Below are 24,717 nucleotides of genomic sequence, written 5' to 3'. Positions count from 1 at the left end.
CCGGGGGTGGAGGTTGGGTCGGTGGGGGGTGTAGATCTGACAAGGGAGTGGCGGAGGGAGTGGTCTGTACGGAAGGCTGGTAGGGGAGGGGAGGGAAATATATCCTTGGTGCTGGGGTCTGTTTGGAGGTGGCGGAAGTGACGGTGGATGATGCGCTGTACATGGAGATTGGTGGGGTGGTAGGTGAGGGCCAGTGGGGTTCTGTCCTGGTGGCGGTTGGAGGGGCGGGGCTCAAGGGCGGAGGAGCGGGAAGTGGAGGAGATGCGGTGGAGGGCATCGTCGATCACGTCGGGGGGGAAAATTGATCTTTGAACGGCACTATTCGCGCCTGAGTTACCCTTTTGTCCTTAATGTATTTGTAAAATCCCTTTCAATTCTCCTAAACCCTATTTGCCAAAGCTATCTCTTATCCTCTTTTTGCCCTCCTGATTTCCCTATTAAGTATACTCCTACTGTCATGTTGATTCCTTTATTTAAAATATTTTATTTGGAGGCAATTCAAAGAAGGCTCACTATGATGAGGCCTGGAATGGAAGAATTGTCATATGAACAAGGGCTAAACAGATTGGGACTTTGTGGAGTTTTGAAGAATGAGAGGTGATCTCATTGAAACATGTAGGATTCTTAAGGGGCTCAACAAGGTAAATATTGAGAGGATAGAATTCGAGTCATAGAGATTTTCAGCACTGAAACAGACCCTTCAGTCCAACTTATCCATGCTGACCAGATATCCTAAATTAATCTAGTTCCATTTGCCAGCAATTGACCCATATCCTTCTAAATTCTTCCTATTCATATACCCATCCAGATCTTCCACCACCATCTCTGGCAGCTCAATCCATACATGCACCACCCTTTGCGTGAAAGATTTGCCCCTTCGGTTCTTTTTTAAATCTCTCCCCTCTCACCCTAAACCTATGCCCTTTAGTTCTGGACTCCCCCACCCCAGGGAAAATACCTTGTCTATTTACCCTATCCATGCCCCTCATGATTTTATAAACCTCTAAGGTCACCGCTTCATGGGGGATTCAAGGATCAGACTGCATAATTTCAGAACAAAGGGACATCATTTTAAGACTTGAGATGAGGAAGAACTTCTTCTCTGAGGGTTGTAAGTTTTTGGAACTCCTTGCCACAGAGAGCAATGTGTATATTTAAGGCTGATACATTCTTCATCAATACAGGACTCGAGGGTGAAGGGGAAAAGGCTGAAAAGTGGACAAGAATATTGATTCCTACTGAATGGTGGAACAAACTCAAGGGTGAAATGGCCTATTCATGTTCTTATTTCTTATGGTCTATGAAATGAATGTGTTGTGCTCTAGGTGGACTGGTTTGCTCAAATAACAAACAGAAATATTGTAAAATTAGTTAATTGTTTGCCTGGTGGTATCACAAGTTAATTCCAAACTAAAATTTGTATTCAGGCAGACTTTCTGGGTGAGATGAAACATTGATGTCATTTTCCTGAATTTTCACAGGGAGGGCAAATATCATCACTATCACCATTGGTACAGTGAAAGCTCAAACTGAGTTTTCTGAGAAGAAAAATCCCACTTGACTGTAGATATTCATTTACCAGGATAGCAAAGCATGAAGGTGATGCAACAGGTGAGGATGAATATTGATTGAAATTTTTTATGGCTGGATATTTTAGCATTTCTCAACTTGCAATATGTTTGTTTCAAAGTTAAATATCAGTTCTCTCATTTTCATTTGCTTATTTAACCTTCCTGACGATCACTGTTGAGACTTTCCTAGAACTGCTTTCCAATTTTTATAGGTCAACTGGATGGAATAAATTGAAGATTCCATTAAGGAGTGGAGAGGTTATAATTGTTACCAGAAACAGGAGGGAACGCATAATTCATAATAGTTTAAAAGGGAAGTGGAAAAATGTTGAGAAAAGAGAAAGAAAATATGTGATGAAAGAGCAGGGACTCGGTCCTATTGATTACAGCATCTGTCAGAGGTATAAGCACAGAAAATAGGTATAGGTTCTCGGTTGTTTAATTTGCAAAATCTGGGAGACTGCAATGTGATTAACCAGTGTTCCAGAAATGAGTGAAACAAAAGTCTTTGTGGTAGAGATGGCTAGAGGTATGGTTAGTCAAGTTCCTCGTTTCTCACTGCTTTTTCATAATCATTATTGAAAAGTGAGTTGCTGTGATGTGAGGTCAGAATTCCAAAGAGAAGTAAGGTGTTTTTCACTTGTATTTTACCTTGTAATATTTTACAGTGCTTAAATTGTAAGCCCTCTCATCTTGAAGTGGTCAGTCTTTGAAATTTCAGCCATGACAACACCAAGTAAAATGAGACATTGATTAATATGGTTGATAAGACAGCACATTATTAGCAAGTAGATTGAATTATAGGGATAGTTTCATGATATGGGTGAAAGAAACAGGTATCACTACTCTAGATCCACTCCAATTTGCCTATCGGACCAACAGATCCATGTTAGATGCCGTATCACCTACCCTTCACTCCTCTGTAGGACATCTTGACACAAGAACAGCTACGTAAGAATCCTGCTCATTGACTCAGTTAAGCCTTCAACACTCTTATCTCCCCTAGACTGATTATGAAACTTTGTGATCTCTGACTAAGCCCCACTCTCTGCAACCGGATCCTCAGATTCCTGACCCACAGGCCACAATCAATGAAGATTGGGGACAATATTTCATCTTCACTAACACTCAACACTGGAGCCCCCAGGGGTGCGTACTCCACCCCCTACTGTACTCACTGTTTACCCATGACTGCATTGCCAAATACCAGACTAATGCCATTTACAAGTTCGCTGATGACACAACCATAGTTGGTCAAATCTCAGATGACAACAAAACAGACTACAGACTGGAGGTGGAAAACCTGGAAAAATGGTACACTGAAAACAACCTAGCTCTTAATGCCGGCAAAACCAAAGAACTCATTATTGACTTTCGGCAGGATGATACTCATGCCCCCATACACATTATCAGCGCAGAGGTGGAATGAGTGGAGAGTGTCAAGCTCCAAGGAGTGGTCATCCACAACAAACTTTCTTGGACTCTTCATGTGTTCGCACTGATTACAAAAGCCCAACACTGTCTCTTCTTCCTCAGGCAGCTGAGGAAATTTGGCGATGGCGAATACTCTTGCCAACTTTTATAGATGTGCCATCAAGAGCATTCTGTCTGGATGTATCGCTATCTGGTATGGCAACTGTACCATTCAAGATCAGAGATAATTACAGAGAGTGGTGAACTTGGCCCGGACAATCACAAAGGCCACCCTCCCATCTGTAGAATCCTTCTACCAGGCCCATTGTCAAGGAAAGGCCGCCAGCATTCTCGAAGATCCTTCCCACTTTGGCAATGTTTTTCTACAACCTCTACCACTGGGGAGAAGGTACAGAAGCCTGAACACATGCACCAACCGGTTTCGAAACAGTTTCTACCCTACTGTTGTTAGAATACTGAATGGATTCTCAAACTCTTAACATTCGCCTGTACCTGTGTTTTTATTTTTGCGTATTTACTTATCTATGCTACTTATCTATGTGAACTGCCTGTATTGCTTGCAAGACTAAGCTTTTCACTGAACCTTGGTACACATCATAATAAATCAATTCAATTCAGATTATCCAGATACCTTTCAGCTGATCATCCACCATCTAATTGTCCTCACATTTTAAACAGTCTGCTGTTTAGTGATTGAAGGAAGCTCATTGATTAGTACTTTGATACACCGAACTCAACAAATGGATTGGATTTCAGCAACAAAGTTTTAAAATGGATGCTTGTTGGATAGAAATTTAATGGACAAAGAATTAAAGGTGTGAGTTTAGCTTTTAAAATGTACTGAGATTGATTGATTGGACATTTAACAAATGGGAGTTTCATTGCTGAATAGTTACTAAGGTATTTAAAGAATGGAGGTTTAATGTCAATGGTTCAATGAATGGAGTGTTATTGGTCAATGTTTGATAATTAGTGTCCAGTGAATTGAGACTTAATGATTGACCCTTATGAATGGGAAATGAATTGAGAACATTAAATGGGAATTGCAATGCTTGGAGGCTTATTGCAGGAATGTGTGGTGCTTTCTGTCAACGTGGATAACCTCACATTTTGTAAGATTATAATCAATGTACATGCGATCTTTGCAGCCATTTCCTTTAAGACCCTACAGTTTTTTAGTTTGATTTTCTGACTTTTCTTCCTGGTGAAAGTGATTGTTTTGTTTTGTGTTCCTTTCTGCTTTATTTCTCGATTCCTTTTTTTCCTCACAAATGTTCTCACTCGTTCCTATTTGTAAGTAAAACTTTGCAAGGTTTGACTCAGTGAGTTTACCTTTAGCATACCTAATTTAATTCACATATTTTTCTAGGGGTTTGGTATGAAAAACACTGTGTGTCTGTTAACCAACTGAATTTAAATTTCTCTGCTGCCATAGTGGGATTTGAACTCCTCTCCGGATTATTTGTCTAGGCCTCTGCATTATTAGACCAGTAACATTAACACTATGCTACTTAACCACATATCACTGGAGGTGTGATAGCTAAATTATTCTTGATGGAAGCTTACTGGATAGAGATTTATTTAATGGAAGAGTAATGGGCAAACATCTATCAGACAGTGATTGAATAAGTGGAAGACAAATATTTAATGGATATAGATTTAATAGCAGTAGTTTAAAGAATAGAGGCTTGATTGTTGGTTGTTTAATAGGCAAAGGTGTAACGGATAGAGCCTTAATGGCTGATTGCCTGCCCCTTTTCTGTGGAGAAGCACGCAGTTTCTACCAACACCCTCAAGGTTTTCACGGAAAGGTGGGCACTACAGGTTGTAGAGTGTTCTATTTCACCCTCCGAATCTATTTTGATATGATCCCTGCCTCCCCTTTTGTCGATCACTTACACATTGCCCTGTGAGGAGAAGGGCACTGCTTGTCTCTGACCACTCGGATGTTTCCTCTCTTCCTGCTGGTGGAATACAAATAAAGATTTCTGCACTTGTTGTTCTTCACTGTGTCCTACTCCTGGGCATACATGACATGGGTGCTGGGGAATAAATAAGCACTACTGCTGTTGGCAGTAGTGTGGGGGTTTACAGAAAACAAAAACCCATAAAATATGTATAGACTAGCATCTCAAGGTTGAGGATCAGTGGTGCTGGAAGAACACAGCAATTCAGGCAGCATCCGACAAGCAGCAAAATCGTTTCAGGCAAAAGACCTTCATCAGGAATAAAGGCAGAGAGCCTGAAGCTTGGAGAGATAAGCTAGAGGAGGGTGGGGGGGGGGAGAAAGTAGCATAGAGTACAATAGGTGAGTGGGGGAGGAGATGAAGGTGCTAGGTCAGGGAGGAGAGGGTGGAGTGGATAGGTGGAAAAGGAGCTAGGCAGGTCGGACAAGTCAAGGGGACAGTGCGGAGCTGGAAGTTTGAAACTAGAATGAGGTGGGGGAAGGGGAAATGAGGAAGCTGTTGAAGTCCACATTGATGCCCTGGGGTTGAAGTGTTCCGAGGCGGAAGATGAGGCGTTCTTCCTCCAGGTGTCGTTGGTGAGGGAGTGGCCCTCCATGTCCTCGACAGAGTGGGAGGAGGAGTTGAAATGTTGGACCACGGGGCGGTTTGGTTGATTGGTGCGGGTGTCTCGGAGATGTTCCCTAAAGCGTTGTGCTAGGAGGCGCCCAGTCTCCCCAATGTAGAGGAGACCGCATCGGGAGCAATGGATACAATAAATGATATTAGTGGATGTGCAGGTAACACTTTGATGGATGTGGAAGGCTCCTTTAGGGCCTTGGATAGAGGTGAGGGAGGAGGTGTGGGCACAGGTTTTACAGTTCCTGCGGTGGCAGGGGAAAGTGAAAGGATGGGAGGGTGGGTCGTAGGGGGGCGTGGACCTGACCAGGTAGTCACGGAGGAAACGGTCTTTGCGGAAGGCAGAAAGGGGTGGGGAGGGAAATATATCCCTGGTGTTAGGGTCTTTTTTGAGGTGGTGGAAATGTCGGCAGATGATTTGGTTTATGCGGAGGTTTGTAGGGTGAAAGGTGAGCACCAGGGGTGTTCTGTCCTTGTTACGGTTGGAGGGGTGGGGTCTGAGGGAGCACGAGGTGGCGCCAGTGCATTCATCAATGAAGCGGAGAAAGAGGTGGGGAGTGGTGCCGGTGTAATTATGGAAGATGGACAGTTCCAAGTAGCCAACAAAGAGTCAGGCATAGCTAGGATCCATACGGGTGCCCATGGCTACCCCTTTGGTCTGGAGGAAGTGGGAGGATTCAAAGGAGAAATTGTTAAGGGTGAGGACCAGTTCGGCCAAACAACTGAGAGTGACGGTGGAAGGGTACTGTTGGGGACGTCAGGAGAGGAAGAAACGGAGGGCTTGGAGGCCCTGGTCATGGCGGATGGAGGTGTAGAGGGACTGGATATCCATGGTGAAGATGAGGCGTTGGGGGACAGGGAAACGGAAGTCTTGGAGGAGATGGGCATGGGTGGTGCCTCGAAACTATGTGGGGAGTTCCTGGACTAGGGGGGATAGGACAGTGTCGAGGTAGGTAGAGATGAGTTCAGTGGGGCAGGAGCATGCTGAGACAATGGGTCGGCCAGGGTGGTCAGGCTTGTGGATCTTGGGAAGGAGGTAGAACCGGGCAGTACGGGGTTCCCGGACTATGAGGTTGGAAACTGTGGGTGGGAGATCTCCTGAGGTTCTGAATGGTCTGGCAGATGATGGTTTGGTGATGGGGGATGGGGTCATGGTCGAGGGGGCAGTAGGAAGAGGTGTCCTCGAGTTGGCGTTTGGCTTCAGCGGTGTAGAGGTCAGTGCGCCAGACTACCACTGCGCCCCCTTTATCCGCTGGCTTAATGGTGAGGACTGACTGCGAGCTGGCTGGCCACACAGCCACTGTACTGCCAGGGAAGAGGGTGGATACAGCCTTACTGACAGCTTTTTAATTGCAAATCATGACAATTTAACTGTATGGGGAAGCAGGCAACCTCTATAAAGCCTGCCAAGACCAGGGTGGCAGTAGTATATACTCAGATGGCTGGAAGTGACAATGTGAGCTGTGGATTCTCCAAAGAACAGAAATGTGACATCGTCCAGCAGGAGCACTGAAACAAATCTCACCCAGAAAAAGAGACATAACACCACAGGGAGAAAGACAGGAATACTGGACATCACAAGGGCTCAGTGAAACCCAACCTCCAGTCAGGAACCACGAGATACCCATTGCACCACAGTTCCAGGCAACCAAGAGCAGTGGTGCTCCAAACAAAGAGCAGAGCATGACAGCAGCTCTGTCTGACTCAGAACTTGACCTTTCTAGATTTGTCCTCACTCTCATCACATTGGAGAGAGAAACAGAATTACCATTTTGAGTCTGGTATGATGCTTCTTCGGAATAAAAAATTTGTTTTTTCTGTTAATGACAAAGAGGCAGGAAGAGCATGTGGTGAGTGTGCCCAGAGTGAATGATAAAGGCTAGTAGAAGGGACATCGATCTGTAAAACAGATGTTATCTGTGAAAAGGAGAAAATGTCTCCATCTGTGGTTCTTATGAACTCTGCTGTGAGCAAAGCTAACAAGGCATAGCCAGGGTAAGGTGGAAATGTGAAAAAAAGAGTACAGCGGTCATCCTCTGGAGTTATAGAACTCAATAATAAGTCCTAGAAATTAAAGTGCCCAAGTGGGAAATGAGGTATTTTACCTCCCGCCTGTATTAAGCTTCATTCGAAGTCTGTGACGTGCCAATGACAGAAATGTTAGCAAGGGAACGAGGTGGTTTATTGAAATGGTAAATATCTGGGAGGTCAAGGCCATATCCATGGGTATAGAATCATTAAACCCCTCCAGCATGGAAACAGGCGTAGGGCCAAACGAGTCCACATCAATTCTCCTAAGAGTATCCCACCTGGACTCATCCCCCCACCCCCACCCCCCGCCCCCGCCCGACCCTATCCTTGAAGCCCTGCATTTTCCATGTCTAATCCACCTAGCCTAGCTGCCCACTATACATCTCCCAACCTTTAATTTCACATGATTTTCTTGAAATATTTATGCAGGAAAAACATATGAGGAGATGGGTGAGATCATCATTGATTATGTAAATCCACTCTGGACACTGCTTTTATCTTGCTCTGGAATTCTTGACATTGCTCTTGGCTTCAGTGCCATCCAAATGTTACAGTTCTCCATATTATGAATCAAGGATCTCTGACATGAGGCTTTCTGTAGTCAAAGACTCAGTTGCTTGAAAGATATAAGCCATGGGTGGCAATTGCAATTTCTTAAATCCTTGTTATGTGAAAAGTCTCATCATCTCTCATTTAGGTGTGAGTCATCCAAAAAGTCCTATATCAATAATAATATTGCAGCAGACATTGTCACAGTGAAGGTGAAAATGTATTGGTTATTTGCAATGGTGTAACATGCTCAGTAGCTCTGAGTTTGGGTTTTGCCAGGGTCACTCAGCTTCTGACCTCATGACAGCCTTGGCTCAAACATGGATTAAAAAAGAACTTAATTCCAGAGGTGAAGTGAAAGTGGTAGCCCTTGACATCAAGGTCACATTAAAGCAAAAGTGGCATCAAGGCATCCTGGCAAAACTAGTAGTAATGAGAAATGGGTGAATTTTCAGCTGGTTGGAGTTATACCTGGCGCATAGGATTAGATTAGATTACGTTATTAGATTAGATTATGTTACAGTGTGGAAACAGGCCCTTCGGCCCAACAAGTCCACACCGACCCGCCGAAGTGCAACTCACCCATACCCCTACATTTACCCCTTACCTAACACTACGGGAAATTTAGCATGGCTAATTCACCTTACCTGCATATCTTTGGACTGTGTGAGGAAACCGGAGCACCCAGAGGAAACCCACGCAGCCACGGGGAGAACGTGCAAACTCCACACAGTCAGTCACCTGAGGCGGGAATTGAACCTGGGTCTCTGGCGCTGTGAGGCAGCAGTGCTAACCACTGTGCCACCGTGCCACCCACTAATGGTTGTAATTGTTGAAGATCAGTCATCTCAGCTACAGGACAACTTTGCAGGGATTCCTCAGTGTCCCAGGCTCAAATATCATTAGCTGCTTCAACAAAGATCTTCCCTTCATTATAAGGTCAGAAGCGAGAATATTTGTCAATGATTGCACGAAATTCAGCACCATTTGTGACTCTTCAGATACTGAAACAAGATCCACAGAAGAAATTCACTGAAGATCCTTAGCACACTCCAAACCCACAACAGCTTCCATCTAGAAGGACAAAGACAGCAGATACATGGATACACCATCACCTGCAAGTTCCCCTCCAAGTCACACACCATCCTGACTTGGAAGTATATCACTGCTCCTTCACTGCTGCTCAGTCAAGATCCTGAAATTCCCACCCTAAACGCATTATGGGTCTAGCTACAGCATGTGGACTGCAACAGTTCAAGATGACAGCTCAACACTACCTTCTCAAGGGTAACTAGGGATGGCAATGAATGCTGGCCAGCCAGAGATGCTCATGTTCCATGAGTGAATAAAATAAAGCTATCTGGGTTACCTATGTTCCCTCAGCAGTTTTTCTTCTCCTTCTCTCCCCTTCTACATTCTAAGTGGTGGCCCTACTTTTACAGTTGGAATGGAAAGAGCCTGCCCTTAGTTTACCTGTTGAGTTGAAAGACTTGATGATTCGTCTCCTTGTACCATTAGGCCTCGAGTCTACACCCACTGAGATCCTTCTGCCTAGAAGCCGATTCACCCTCCTCGGCTTACAATACTGCAAGGTTTGCGATCAGAGTGGCACAGCACCTTTGGAGTATCATAAGAAGTAGCTTCAAGGGTACCTTCTTTGTCACTACTCCTCTCTGTGTGTGCCTACTTGCACCATTCTGCTTTTCTGAGAGGTGGGAGTACATGGAGAGAAGGCAAGGTCTCTCATGTCCCTTTTACCTCACTGTTGACACTGAGAACCCATGGTAGAAAAAGAGTGTGCAGGTTTGAACATCTATTCTGCACTCACTGAACATCCCATTGGATTTGTCTATCTCAGCGTGGCTGCCCCTCTTTCCATGAAGACAATCTTGTATTCACATGCTGAAGTCATCACAGTAGTGAAGGAATTAGAAAACTCCTCCATCTTTCATTCCAGCCTATCAACTGCCTCTGGCACAGCTGCCTAATGTTCCTGCATATGTATGTGCATTTTGGCTAAGATCATCAAATTATCCTCTTTCTGGGGCTGAGCAGTTATCTGGTTACTTGGCAAACCTCTGTGTGCCAGCAATATTGGCTTTTCTTTTCAACCGCTTACAGAGACATGGAGGCTTGGGCTTACTAGACTATACCCGAGCTGGATCTGGATAGTGTACCCATTAAGATGAACATCTCTTGGTAGAAGCTTCAGGTAAATGCCTTCCCAGTGCATCCTCAGAGGATTTAACTGCATTTCCTTCAAAGCTGCAAATGAAAGATGGGTACAGGCTGTGACCTCTTCTGGATGTTCCTCAGGTGCTGCTAGCGACTACATATGTGAAGAAAGGGAATTAGATGGAAAAGAGGGACTGAAACTTGGACAGAATATGAACGAGCACTGGGGGTAACGGAAGTGAAACTTATCGAAAAGGAGCTTACTGAATTAGTGAGTCGGTGGTGTCAATCATCAGCATGAGTGGACCTGTTTTTCTGCAGCTAGCTCCACTTCTCATAGGGAGTGAGGAGCTGAATGTCTGCTACCCCCTGCCTGTCTTAGTCCTCTTGGCTCAGCGGTGGACCTATTTATCCTGCAATAAGACAAAGAGAGGGTTTCAGAATGATGTAAGTTAACACAAGAGCAGATGGAGAAAATATATGAGCGGGGAGAAGATGAGGTGTCACTGAGTGTGTAATAAGCGCAAAAAGCATGAATAATGAGTAGTTGTACAGAATGAAGTGGGGGAGATCCCTTGAGTGGATGTGATGCATGCAATGTTGAGGATTCTAGTCCACCAGCTTCGATGAGATGTGTGCGCACTGGCAGAATTAGAATGAGTAATGACCCTATTAGTATAAGGTAGCATAGAGTGGAATGGCATCACTTAACCTTATGAACTGTAGATGATCACTGACTTATGTTACTGCTGGCTGTCCCTTTTCATGCTGGAAACAGCACTGATCTGTGGTGCTTTCTCTATCCAGGCTGACTGGTCAAATGGCATGGCCACTTTCTGCAGTCAGCCAAAGAGAGGAATTACATTTCTTTCTATCACCCGGTATAACAATGACTTAAGATCCTTCGTCCGGAAGTGGGGAGTTTTCTTCTGCAATATTTGGTCAGAGTTTGATGGACAGCACAATAGTGTGAGGGGTTGATCCTGGCGAACAGCATTTGAAGTGGTCTGCATCTGGGATTAAATATAACAGCAAACGCTTGCAAGCTGGAAGGTCCCTGAAATGGTGTGACCTTCCACCTCGATTGCCAAAGGTTCACAGAGTAATGCACTTAACATCATTCTGACATAATTAATGAGGTGAAAAATGGAAGATTGCTCATTGTGTTATGGTGAAAATTATATCATGAAATTCACTCACCAGCACTTTTTAACTATAAATAGAAACAATTCAGCTATAATATGATCAGCTTAAGGGAAATGTTTAATGGGCAAAGATTTAATGGGTGAGGAAGCCTGTATACATCAATGTTTGAAATGTTACATTGGTAAAATGGGAAGGATATACAAATCAAATAGAGTAGCCAAAATGATTAAGTTATTAATTCTACCATTGATGTTTCAATAGGATCAGCACTTACTTAATTTTAGAAAGATGATAAATAATATCCTTGCTATAAATAAATACAATATCACACGACTGCAATAGTTCCTGAAATGTGGCTCAGAGGCACCTGGCATTCTGTAACTGTAGGTAAAGAACAAATATTGTTAATTTTTCTGCTTAAAAATCAGCCCTAAATTTAAGCAATTATGACAATAAAAAGGAAACATATTGAGAAGGTTAACAAATGAACTGGCCTCAGTGTACACCAGTTGACCAATATGGTCATAACTAGTCAGCACATAATTTACATGATGCATGGTGCACTTTTGGACCTTATTAGATAACTAAAGAAATTACCATAGATAACACTCATTAGAGAAATATGATGTCCTTTGCATGATTCAATCTTAAATGTCAGAAATAACACCCCTGCTTCAAAACAAAGGTTGAACAATATTGATGGGAAATTAGAAGTGCAACAGTAGTTATATAGAATGTGTGCACCCAGTAGAGATGGGTACCATCATTGTAAAAAGGCTGCTGTGATCCATCTATGCATGCGCAGTTACATTTGTAACATCACATAGTTTATTGAAAAGAGAAAGATAATGTTAGAAAGAAGTCTTTGGGAAAACTCTCAAACGATTTAAATATATGTGTGGAACATTAAACATAATTTATATATGCAAGGAGCCATGGATCACAAAGAAACAAAGGCATCTCTCTCCATTAAAAAGAGAATTGGTTTGGTATTGCTTGACTGTAACCATTCCACGAGCATATGGCAAGGTGAGGAAATAGGCTTCAATGAACTACCACAGTGGTGTAGGGATTGAATCTATACTGCTGGTTTTATTCTCCACTCCACTGTAGTCATCTCGGACAGCGCAGAGGCTCAGTGGTTAGGATTGCTGCCTCATAGCATCAGAGACCTGGGTTCAATTCCAACCTCGGGCAACAGTCTATGCGGAGCATGCATATTCCCTCCTTGTTTGTTTGGGTTTCCTCTGGTGCTCTGGTTTCCTACCACATTCGAAACATGTGCAGGTTAGGTGGATTGGCCATGCTAATCTGCCAACAGTGTCCAGGAATGGTACAGGCTCGGAGGATTAGCCATGGGAAATGTAGGATTGCAGAGATTAGATGGAATGCTGTTCAGAAGGTTGGTGTGGATTCGATGGGCCATATTGCCGGCTTCCATACTAGTGGGACTCTATGATCTAGACAACAGAACTAACTAATTCTACATGCCTAGCCCCCTCACCTATTTAATGAAACTTTAAATTCACATCTACTTTTCCATTTGTTCTTTACAGAAAGGAAGGAAGAAAGATGGTTAGATGATGTAAGTATCGCCAATAAATTGTGGAAATAATACGAAAACATTATTAACATTTTCTGACCATCAAGTGTTAATTCAGTTTTGCACATGTGAGTGCAATGCTCCCTTGGAAAGTGCAATCACAATTATAAAGGGGGACTTTAATTGTCCTAATGTTAGGTTAGCATTGTAATAGCAAAGGGCAAATGATACAGGGACTGTGGAAATAAATATTTTTTGGAGTGTGTTCAGGCAAGTATTTTGGACCTGAATATTTGCAGTCAAACAAGGAAGGAGGCATCTGGTTCTTGAAAACAATATGAGGTAACTGGATCAAGTGTCATTTGCAGAATGTTCAGGCAACAGTGATTATTATATAATATAGTTTAGGTTAAATATGGAAATAAACAAGGAATAAAATAAACTTAATGGGGAAAATCAATTTCTGTGTCAGTGAGAATAGATCAAATAGACTTGAGAATTGGCAGGCAGAACAATTACTGAAGAATGAGCTATCTTTAAAGCAGAAAAAGGAAGGGTGCAAATGAAGTGGAGTAAACTTTGTTTTAACTGGCACCTTTATAAATTCTCAAAAAGTATATATCTCAATGATCACTAAATTTAATCTATTATTCTATCCACTTATTATAGTTTTTAAATGTATTTACCTCACTGTAAATAAACCTGTTCCATCAAATGGTTCCACAAAGTATCAACAGTTCTATTCAATTTCAAGTTAATTTCTCCCCAACTGGTGTCCAAGTAGTCAGCTGATGGTGCGAGCGAGAAGACTCTCTAGCAATAAGTTTTATTTAAGACAAAGTTGGATTATTACTTCAGTAATTTATGGTGTAAATAAACTATAACAGTTATGTGCATACACCCTACATTACATTTCTATTACATAGTGTTTTGTTTACATTGTTTATGTGGACACTTTGGTTCTCCTGAATATTTGATCAACCAGTACACTCCTGGTTCCTGAGGTGCCAGTTCATAAAAAGTTTGTTGTAAGTTCCTGTGATGTGGAAAGATAAGACAAATAAAACTGGACCAGCCTGGATTAAATAGAAATTAAAATGATACAGATAAAGGATGTATGGTAGGTGCGAGTTTTAAAATACAATTAAGATATAGGTTGATTAGTTCAGAGGCAAAGCAAAAAATGAAACAGAATCCAAAGTCTTTCACTGGAATATCAATACCAAAAGGAAACTAAAACAATGCATACTTTATTAGGGACGAAGAAGATTTGTGCATGGAGACAGAGAGCTTGACAGAAATGCCAGCATTTCCTTTACAAAGTAAGAAGATGAGATCAAAGTCTGAGAAGAAGTAGTAATTAATGTTGAAATGGGCTAAAAATTGATAGACAATATCTGGTGGTCCTTAAAATTGTGAAGTCACCAGGTCTGGGCATGTCCAAGGATACTGAGGGAGGTAAGGCTGTAAACTGATAGCTCTGGCCTTAAATCTCCTTAGATACAGAGATAGTGCCTGTGGAATGGAGACCTGCAAATATTATACTTTGGTTTAAAAAAAAGTCTTGAGGTGTGGTTTTCTATACCTTGGTCCATGTAACAAATATCACAATGTTGGATTCTTACTGAGACAGTTATCTTCAAGTTTATTAACAACTAACCAGACCTCTTAGACTTGCAGATAAATTGTGGGTCATATGCTTACTTGGATTACTATTATAATACATACAAGGTTGACTGACTGACTGATTAGCTAGATGGTTGTTTGCCTATCCAACTGACAAACTGGCTGCTTTCTAACAGTATAAAGAGTGAAAGTGGAGACCTTCTATATGAGAGTGTCCCATCATTAGCTGTTTCAGTATCTTTATGAGAGTGTCCCATCATTAGAAATCTGTGTAATAAATCAACATAATGTAAGGATGTGTCCAGTAATTAAAGGTCAGTCAATTTAACCACAATCATGAGAAATTTTGTGGAAAGAATAATCGGAGGCAAAAGTAACAGCCATTTGGAAAATGTGGATTACTTCATAAAAGCCAGCACAAACGTGTTAAGGGCAAATCATGTTCAACTAATGAGATTGAACTTCTTGATAATGGTAATGCAGTGCATGTGATTTGTATGAATTTCCAAAAACAAATTTCAATTGGTCATGCAAGAAGCTTATTAGTAATAGTGAAAATCGTAGCATACAAGGTCAAGGGCAATATGGATAACCAGTTCACTACATGATGAAAAATCAAAACGCAGCCCTTGAGAAAATTTAAGGTTGGCAATTTTTTTCCAAAATTACTTCAGGGTCCAGTAGTGCTTGCTATCTACTTCATCTTTGGTACTTCATGGGGTACTGAATTTTACAGCTGGATGATAGTTTCCAGTCCTCAGTCACATAGCTTCCGGAAAAGGTTCAATTGAGTGAAGTACAAACATCAGCTGGAACTACGTTGGATCAGATGACCTATTTCTGTTTTTCCTTTCCTGTTGAGATGGCTTATTTCTCTGCTGGATAGAAAGCCTGGCACACTTGGCGGACCATGCGGATGATAGCTGGAGGTAGGCAGCAATCAGACTCCTGTTTGTTTGCCACCTCCTTTTTTATCTGGCACAACTGAGACCCACGGTTCCTCTGTGCCATCTTTAAAAATGAAAAAAAACTTCATAAAACTGCCTTGATTATGTTGTCACTGTGTCAATGTGTCCTTTTGCCATGCAACTACCATTGAAAAAATGTGGAATAATGGTGGAATTTCTACTTAGTGGTGTGGCAATGGTGAGAAAGATGAGAAAATATGGAGAATGGAAAAGAAAATCAATCTTGACATCAAGAAAACAATTTATAATATTCCCTTAAGCCTTGAATGCTGACTTCAGAATCTAGCCATTGAATGGCAGCGACCCTATTTCCGTGTATTTACATTCTATTAAACTTCACCTTGCCTGATTTATATACCATCCCAATTCTCCTCTTCACTGAGAAACTAAATGGTACAATTTCCTGGTGTGGATTAGTGCAGGTAGCTGATAGGCAGAACTTGCTAAATGCCCATCCTGCCATCATCCAACTGATTCTTCACAATGTCCCTCTTTGTTCAACGGTCACTGTCATCCTCAACATTTTGTACACAAACCACCAGCCTCACCACATTGCCACAGTTGCTTTCTGTCAAACTCTCTCACCATTTCAGCCCAGACAATGGCAAACACAGCTCTGTGGAACCTGAAAAGTCCTAATTTACTAAACCTAGAGTCTAATGCCAAAATTGGGAGAGCTATCTCTCTGACTACTCAGGAAACAGCCTGACAGTCATACTCATGGAACCATACCATACACATAACATCCACAATCACCATTGCCATCTCTGGGTATGTCCTACATCCCCACTTTGGCTAATGAATTAGCACTCCTCCATTGTTGAAAATCACTTGGATGAAAGGATTTAGAATGTCCTCTAGGTGTGGTACTTCATTATCCACTACCAAGCATAACTCACAAGCACCACTCCTTTCCAAGCTGCTGGACACATCTGCTAGACTGGGTTTAAGTCAGGTGGTGAAGGAACAAACAAGAGTTAAAAATACACTTGATTCATCTTCACTGATCTGCCTGTCATACATGCATCTGTCCACGGCAGTAATAGACAGACTTTGAGCAGATCTAGCAACTCAAGATTAGGTATCCAAGAAGCACTGTGGATCATCAGCACAGGAACTGAACTCAAGCACAATTTGCAGCTTCATGGTCTGGCATATCTCCCACTCTATCAGTACCATCAAGCGAAGGCATCAACCCTGGTTAAATGAAGACTGCAGGAAAGCATGCCAGGAGCAGCACCAGACAAACCTAAAAATGAGGCATCAACCTGGTTAAGCTAAAAAACAGAACTACTTCTATACAAAACAGCAAAATGAGCAAGCAAAAGCAGAGATAAGTGATTCCACAACCAACAGATCAGACCTAAACTGTGCATTCCTGCCACATCTAATCTTGATTGGTGGTGAACAATTAACTCGTAGGAGGAGGAGTCTCCACAGACATTCCCTCTCCTGAACAATCAGGGAACCCGATCATCAGTGAGAAGTTAAATCTAAAGCCTTCACAAAAACCTGCAGCCTTTAGTGCCAAGGGGATGTTCGATCGTGGCCTTCTCCAGACGTCCCCAACATCACAAATACCAGTCTTCAGCTAATTGGATTTGTTTCATGTGATATCAAGAATCAGCTGGAGACATTGAGTACTACAAAGGCTATGGCTCCTGACAATTTTCTAGCAATAGTACTGAAGACTGCAGAACTTGTTGTGTCCAAATTAAGCTGTTCCAGTACGGAAATAACACTGACATCTATCCAACAATGTAGAAAATTGAAACAAAAACAAATTGCTGGAGAAACTTGAAGTCCTGATGAAGTTACTGGACTCAAAATGTTAACTGCTTTCTTCCCACAGATGTTGCCAGACCTGTTGAGTTCCTCAAGCAATTCCTGTTTTTGTTTCAAAACTCCAGCATCCACAGCTCTTACTTTTACTTTAATGTAGAAAACCAATCCAACCAACTACTACCCATCAGTGTTGTCTCATCTCAATCATCAATAAAGTGATGGAAAGTCATCAACAGTGTTATCAAGCAGCATGTATTTAGCAATATCCTGCTCACTGATGCTCTGTTTGGGTTCTGCCAACATCACTCAACTTCTGACCGCATTATAGCCTTAGTTCAAACATGGAAAAAAGATATAAATTCTAGAGGTGAGAGTGACTCTCACTCTAGCCATGACATCAAACCTGCATTTGTCTGAATATGGGATCAAGGAACCGCAGCAGAGCTGAAGTGCAATTTAGTCAGGGAGAGTCTCTCCACTGATTGATGTCATATCAGGCATGCTGGAAGATAGTTGAGGTTGTTGGAGGTCAGTCATCTCCAACAGGATATTTGTGCAGGAGTTCCACAGATTAATGTCCTTGACCCAACCATCTTCAATGACATTTCCCCAATCATAAGGTCAGAGATAGGTGATAACCGATAACTGCAAAATATTCAGCAACATTTGCGACTCCTCAGATACTGAAACAGTACACGATCAAATGCAGCAAGACCTGGACAATATCCAGGTATACACCGACAAGTATCAAGTCACATTCACGCCACACAAGTGCCTGGCAATATCCATCTCCAACAAGATAGAATATGCTCCTTGACTTTCAATGGCATTACCATCACCAAATTCCCACTATCAAGAACCTCGGGGTTACCATTGACTAGAAACTGAACGAGACGTGCTTGATAAATACAGTGGCTACAAGAACAGGTCGAAGGCTAAGAGTCATGCAGCAAGTGACTCAGGAGACTGACTCCCCAATGCCTGTCCACCATCTATAAATCACAAATCAGGAGTATGATGGAATACCTGCCACTTGCTTGGATGAGTACATTCCACCACACTTGACACCACACTTGACGACAAAGCAGTCTTCTTGATTTACTCTCATTGCCAACACTCACTAGCAGCAGTATATACCAGCTATAAGATGTACTGCAGAAATTTCAAGGCTCCTTGGATTGCATCTTCTAAATCCATGACCAACAACATCTATAAAGGATAAGCACAGTAGATTTATGGAAACACCACCAACTGCAAACCCCATTCTAAGTCACTCACCATCCTAACTTGGAAATATATCACCATTCCTTCAGTGTTGTTATGTCAAAATCCTGGAGTTCCTTCCTAACAGCATTGAGTCTATAACAATATAAGAAGGCAGCTCACTGCCACCTTGTCAAGGGCAACTAGGGATGGAAAATAAATGCTGGCCCAGCCAGTGATGCCTACAGCCTATGAACGAAAAAAAATCTGCATGAGGTATATCTTATTGTTCTTAGCTTGCTACCTTAGCACTCATTCACTTTACACTTACTTGGATGCTGCGACTGTCTTAGTGGCTTGCATTACTTTTTAGTGAACAGAATCTTCTTTACTCAGTTACAGTATGCTAGTATTTGTGGTTTTCCTTGCTTTTTAAAGCACAGGGAGAAGTAGGCAGCTTGTAACGAGAGGGAGCAATGGACTCACAAGGGGGTTAAGATGTAACTCTACAGCACTGTGCTGAGACAAATTCACACCTGCAGTCTACAGGGGCAAACACTGCTTCTGTTTCAATCAAATGGCCATGTGTGAAATTCAAAGGTAACCAGTCCTTAGTGGAGTAATGGGGAACTGCAGTCAGAAGGTACCACTATAGTCAGTCAAATTAACAGCAAGGAGTTGGCCAACATCAGTCAGGCACTTGGCCCTATGTCAGTCCAGGAATAAGCATCCTTACAGCCCAGAGGATGTGTCACAGTCATTCTAGTAGCACCAATATAGGGAAAACTGGTATATCAGTAGAAATGCTGCACAGACAACAGTCAGTGGGTTGAACTGTAATCAGTTGGGGCTCATCTACCAAGTCAGTCATTGTGGTTTCCTCAATGACAGTGAGAGGGCTGGAGACAGTGCTCAGGGGAAAGCCAATAATTCAAATCTGGGGACGGGCATCACTACTCTGAGTCACCAAGGGACTGATAACAGTAATAGGCAGTAATTATAGATAGTAAAGTGGGATCTCACAGTGAATAGAAGGAAACTGGGAACTCCAGAAGGTGAGCGGGAGTGAGGTTTCCTCATATAGGTCAGAGTAACTCAGACCACTGAATGAAGAGGGTGGAGGAGCAACAAGAACATGGGAATTTCCAAAATTATGGATTCCGTGGGTAAAGTAGATACAGCAATAGGGAGGACCAATTCCACTCCAGGATATCCCAGATAGCTTCCTACTTCAAGGACTGCAACTTCCCCTCTCACGTGGTCAACAATGCCCTCCAGCGTATCTCCTCCACTTCTTGCACCCCTGCCCTTGTACCCACCTTCCAACCGCAAAAAGGACAAAACCCTCCAGTCCTCACCTTCCACCCCATCAACCTCCAGATACAATGCAGCATCCTCTGCCATTTCCACCACCTACAGTCAGACCCAACCAACAGAGATATATTTTCCTCCCCAGCCTCTCAGCATTCCACAGAGACCATTCCCTCCACGACTCCTTCATTAGGTCCACGCTCCCCACCAACCCACCCTCCACTCCCAACACCTTCCCTTGCCACTGCAAGAGGTGTAAAACCAGTGCCCACACCTTCCTTCACCTCTATCCAAGGCCCCAAAAGATCCTTCCACATTCGGCAGAGATTTTCCTGCACCTCTAAGCACCTCATCTACTGTGTCCGTTGCTCTCGATGTGGTGTCCTCTCCATTGGGGAGACAGGACGCCAACTTGCTGAACATTTCAGAGAATACTTCTGGGACACATGCACCAATCAACTCCCTCTCCCACTCCACCATGGACATTCAAGGACTACTATGCTTTTCCAGCACCACACTTTCTGACTCTGATCTCCAGCATCTGCAGTCCTCACTTTCTCCTAAATACGGAAAGTTATGCAGGTATTCCCTGTACACAAAAAATCAAGTCTAACCCAACCACTGCGCCACCAGTCTACTCTGAATCATCAGTAAAGTGATAGAAAATGTCATCAACAGTAGCAATGACGTGCTCATTGTCACTTGAGTTTGGGTTCTGTCAAGGCCACTTACCTCTTGACCTCATTACAGCCTTGGTTCAAAAATGGAGAAAAGAGCTGATTCCAGAGGTGAACTGTGAGTGACTGCTCTTGACATCAAGACTGAATTTGATCAAGTGTGGCATCAAGGACCCTAAGCAAAACTAGAGTCAATGGCAATCTGTGGAAAACTCTCCAGTGATTTGAGTTATACCTGGTACCAAGGAAGATGGTTGCAGTTGTGCCTGGGAAATCTTCGTCCAATCATCTTCATCTACTTCAGCAATGACCTTCCCTCCATCATCTGTGTTTAAAGGATGTTGCCAGGATTGGAGGGTTTGAGCTATAGGCTGCATAGGCTGAGACTATTTACCCTAGCATCGGAGGCTGAGGGGTGACCTTATAGAAGTTTTTCAAATCATGAGGGGCATGGATAGACTGAATAGACAAGGTCTTTCTCCCAGGCTAAGGGAGTCCAAAATTAGAGGGCATAAGTTTAAGGACAGAGGGGAAAGATTTAAAAGGGATCATTGGGCCAACATTTTCACACGGAGGGTGGTGCGTGTGTAGAATGAGCTGTCAGAGGAAGTGTTGGAGGCTGGTATAATTACTATATTTAAAAGGCATCTGGATGGATAAATGAATAGCAAGGGTTTGAGAGATGTGGGCCAAATGGGATTAGGTTAATTTAGGATATCTGGTCAGCATGGACGAGTTGGACCAAAGCGTCTGTTTCCGTGCTATACAACTTTATGAACACCTTTATTCATCACTTGGAAGACTTAGAATGCTGAATGAAAAGGTGGACGACTGGAGAATTTGGATTATCTACAACAACATTCCAAAGACTTGGAGGTTATTAGGTAGCCCTTTAGAGATCTCAGTTTGAATCCATTTTCTGCCTTACTCTCCCACACTCCAGCAGCCACCCTACTTATGTTCTGACCCTATTTTCAGTGGGATTGTAAGAGAATCCTCCATCACTGAAATGGTGCCGAACATTTTATTGCGTGGGAGAGGAGTAAAGAGAGAAAGAAACAGGTCTGCAGTCATGGTCAATTTGTGAATCAATAATGCAAGAAGAAAGAGTGCTGAAATACTGCAGGCAGAGTTTCAGGACCTAGGTAGGAAATCTGACTGGGAGCCTCAAATCTTAACTTTTTTTTATTATGCTCAGTGTCATGCAATAATAAGTACAGATGGTATAGAAGTTAATAAAAGAGAAATAATACAGGGTCTAATTCTCAGGCAAGGCAGACCCATTCAAAGTAGACAGGTAGAATCTTCGCAGATCTGGCTTTAAGGTCTTTACAGGAAAGCTAAAAACTGTCAAGGAAGAATACAGTATTAAATAATCTAGCAGCAAAATGGGCATCATAAAGAATCATGAGAGAGGACAAACATGGTGCTCAGAGCGTTAGGTTAAACAAACAGCACTAAAGTGAAGAACAGTTCAGAAATAGAAGAGATAGCATGAGAACCAAATACAAGGCAGTTTAAGATAGGTTTGAAATGCATATGTGGAAATGCTTGTAGTGTGGTTAGTAAGGTTGGTGACTTGAAAGCATTTGGGTTACTACTTGTGGCTATGATACAGTGACAATCGCAAATCTAGTTTACATAGATGGAGTGGGAACTATATATTCATGGCTACGTGGTCTTAATTGAAGTTAGGGACAGGAAATAAAAGAGGGGAGTGGCAGTATTAATCAAAACACTTAAAATATCAGAGGAATGGCATACATGAGTAATCAAAGATATAGTCTATAAGACTAAAGTTAAAGAATAATACCAGAGCTATTACACTGCAGGTTGTATAGTATAGGTCACAAAATAGCAGAAAGAGATGAATAATAAATCAAATTCCAGAAAGGTAAAGTCACCATAATCTTATCAGACCATAGGCCTGCTGTCTTGTCATCGAGAGATAATTGGCAGTGGTTTAACCAGAGTGTCACCATGCCTCAGAAAAGGGAATAGATGGAGAGGGAGAATTCTTCATGGTAACCTCAGTTGGTGTGGAAACTGAACCTACACTGTTGATGTCACTCTGCATTACAAACCAGCTGTCCAGAATCTGCAGTCCTCATTTTCTCCTTCAAACTAGCTGTTCAGCCAACTGAGGTAAACTGAACTATTACTCCGCCAGTCAGGCCAGTCAATCTGAGACCAAGGGCAGATGATGCAAAGTTCAGATGCAATATGGGCAGATATTAATATATTGAATTTTAACACATCCTTCATCTCTCACACAATTCCCGAAGCCATCTATTTCAAACATTATCTAATCATGTTCCCATCTATGCTTCATGCCAATTCATGCCTCTGTATTCAGCTCCTATTTTTCTTTGTAGGCCCGGTGCCAGTTTATGTCAAGTCTCGCAACCAAAGCCCTTAGACATCACCCTTTTCCCTTACATCTACCACACCAACTCACCCAGTGTCCACCATGGAAAGATTTGAGTGCATGCAGAAATGGAATAAACTAAAGGTTGGAGTTTGTTTTCAGAATTCACTATAATGAAAAACACTCATTCACAGAAACCCATATTATATGTCAATATTCCTTCAATAATATAGTACCTGATACCAATAAACATTTCTTGCACATGCATAATCCTATATAACTACATGCTGTGAAATTCACCGTCCCATTTCAAGTAGTCTTTAGCCTCTGGAGTGCTCAATCAAATGGTGAAATGGCTAGTGCCCAATTGTGATAATGGATAGTTATGAAATCAGTAGCACAGAATTAATCTGGTAGTAGAAGCTTTCAGGGGTATGTCAGTTGCACAGAACTAACTTGGTAATGGAATCTTTCAGATATATGCCCTTTTGATAGGTCTGTCAACAGTACCAAAAAAATGACATTTAATGCATGTGTACATTTACAGTATTTCATACCAACTTTTAATAATTCAAAAGGACACCTTCTTTCACCTAAAGGTTTTTTTTAATCAGAGAAGAATATGATGATAGAATTAGAAATCGGCTCAGGTAAAGCATAAATGCCAACATCGACCAGTTGTGACTAATGACCTGTTTCTGTGCTATAATTTCCTGCAAAGGAAGGCCACCCACTGGTGACATGATTGCAACCATTCAAGGTTGTAGAAACAAAAATCTTATACCTTTACTCCATGAATATGTTATTCTGTGGATGACAGGAGAAATTGTGCGATCTGTGGATGACAGGAGAAATCATGTGCCTAGCCAAGAGGAAAAGGGATGTGTACATAAGATCCAGGCATCTGGATTTGAGTGGGAGCAGCGTCGAAGTAAAAGCGAACCCGGGAGACTACAGCAAAGGTAAGACAATTTGTTTTAAAATTGCTTACCTGTAGCGGGCAGCGGTGTGTTTTTTTACTCTCTCTCCACAGAAAGAGCGGGAGCAGCAGAGGAAGTGACGGCAAGCAGAGGGGCAGCCGGGAAGGAAAAGTGAGTATATAAGTCAGGAAGGCGGCTAAACCCGAGATTCTACACCTGTAGTATCTCCCACCCACCCTCGTCCTCTAACCTTCTTAACTACTCTGCTTTTTCTTTTAAGGTAAGGATTTTTATTTCTTTACCAGGGACTAGTTAAAAATTTACTTCGTTTTTTTTGTGTGTGTATACATCAAGTCCTTATTCAGGGTAAAAAAAACTATAGCAGAGAGGTATCAGAAGGTATTCTAACTCATACTTGTACAAAGTAAGTAATTAACTAACTAAACAGAGATGGCTGGGCAGGTGATGTGCTGTTGCTGTATGATGTGGGAGCTGGCTGATCCCATTGTGAACGGCAGTGACCACATCTGCAGCAAGTGTTGGTTGCTGGAAGAACTCCGGATCAGAGTTGATGATCTGGAATCTGAGCTTCAAACATTGCGGCACATCCGGGAGGGGGAGAGTTACCTGGATGCTTTGTTTCAGGAGGCAGTCACACCTGGGAGATTAAGTAATTCACATTCAGCTAGTGATCAGGCACAAAAGAGTGTGACTGTAAGTGAGGCAGGTAGGGGGAACCGGAGTTCAGGAGTGGAGGAACCTCAGCCCTTGACCTTGTCCAACAGGTACGAGATTCTTGCTCCCTGTACGGATGAGGAAAAGGCTCTG

General features: G+C 42.4%; 1 long non-coding RNA gene across 1 annotated transcript in view; it reads left to right on the top strand.

Moving 5' to 3' along the window:
- LOC122564396 overlaps positions 1–24,717 on the top strand; it is a 51,548-nt gene that overhangs the window by 20,806 nt on the left and 6,025 nt on the right. Inside the window, exons 2-3 of the long non-coding RNA XR_006315904.1 lie at positions 1,482–1,611; positions 23,790–23,931. This is a non-coding gene — a long non-coding RNA (uncharacterized LOC122564396). The remainder of the gene's footprint in view (positions 1–1,481; positions 1,612–23,789; positions 23,932–24,717) is intronic.

This window comes from Chiloscyllium plagiosum, chromosome 29 (genome assembly GCF_004010195.1).
Source record: "Chiloscyllium plagiosum isolate BGI_BamShark_2017 chromosome 29, ASM401019v2, whole genome shotgun sequence".
NCBI classification, from domain to species: Eukaryota; Metazoa; Chordata; class Chondrichthyes; order Orectolobiformes; family Hemiscylliidae; genus Chiloscyllium; species Chiloscyllium plagiosum.
This window is presented reverse-complemented; position numbering and strand designations above follow the sequence as displayed.